General features: G+C 41.0%; 1 non-coding gene across 1 annotated transcript; it reads left to right on the forward strand.

Moving 5' to 3' along the window:
* The first annotated feature begins 314 nt into the window (after positions 1–314).
* Trnak-cuu (transfer RNA lysine (anticodon CUU)) lies at positions 315–387 on the forward strand. The gene has a single exon. It is a non-coding gene; the product is annotated as a tRNA-Lys (tRNA).
* The last annotated feature ends 558 nt before the right edge of the window (positions 388–945 follow it).

Genomic DNA, 945 nt, shown 5'->3' on the forward strand with positions numbered 1-945 from the left:
GTGCTGGATTTCATAGTGTGCTGCGTAATCCTAAGACCATACATAAATTTATTTTAACATTCTGTTTAGATGTATAAAAACACTGGCGCACATGATGCCACTTCGAAAATTAATACAAAAATGAATAATACACAAACAGCCATAACATAAAATCACAAAACCATGCGAATGAGTCCGGGGTATGGCGGTGACATCGTGGCCAGGCCTCAGGATGCGACGCCTGCCCGCCTTGCCGCCGACTGCCTAGCGCTCAGATGCATAAAAAAAATAAACATTAAAAAAATTAAAAAATTAAAAAAAAATTTAAAAAGGCAGCCTGGCTAGCTCAGTCGCTAGAGCATGATACTCTTAATCTCAGGGTCGTGGGTTCGAGCCCCACGCTGGGCGGAACGGAATTTTGTTCCGCTGCAGATGTAAATTACCGTTTTTCTGATTAACGTGATTTAATGGAAATAGCATCTTTAAACTTTGCCTAGGTCCCCGTCAGTCGCAAGGAAACTGTATTTGAAGGTGAAGGTGATTTTGTAGACATGTTTGAAAGACATGTTCTGAAATGCAAGTGGATTTGGTTGGAGAGCACAGCGGTTACGTGTCAGATGTGTAGCCAAGCAGTAATGGGTAGCCATAGCTGCAAATATTAGTCGGTAATATGAAGTGTTGTCAGCTGAAGACTGATTATCCAGACGACCGTAAGGACGAAGTACGCAAAAGTGCCGCTAGGCAGCACATCTTTAGCTCAGTGGATTGATTTTCCCTTTTCCTTTCACTTCTTTGTCGTTTTTCTGTTACCACAAGGCAATGGAGCCGCGATAATTTTCAGTTATAATCTCCTTCATATAGATGATTGTATATTTAAAAAAAAAAAGTGGCAGAGCACTGGTGTAGTAAACCATGGGTCATGAGTTCAATCCTCAGAGGAGGGGAAAAAAAAGATAAAAAGAAAAA

The sequence above is a fragment of the Schistocerca gregaria genome, chromosome 3 (genome assembly GCF_023897955.1).
Source record: "Schistocerca gregaria isolate iqSchGreg1 chromosome 3, iqSchGreg1.2, whole genome shotgun sequence".
NCBI lineage: Eukaryota > Metazoa > Arthropoda > Insecta > Orthoptera > Acrididae > Schistocerca > Schistocerca gregaria.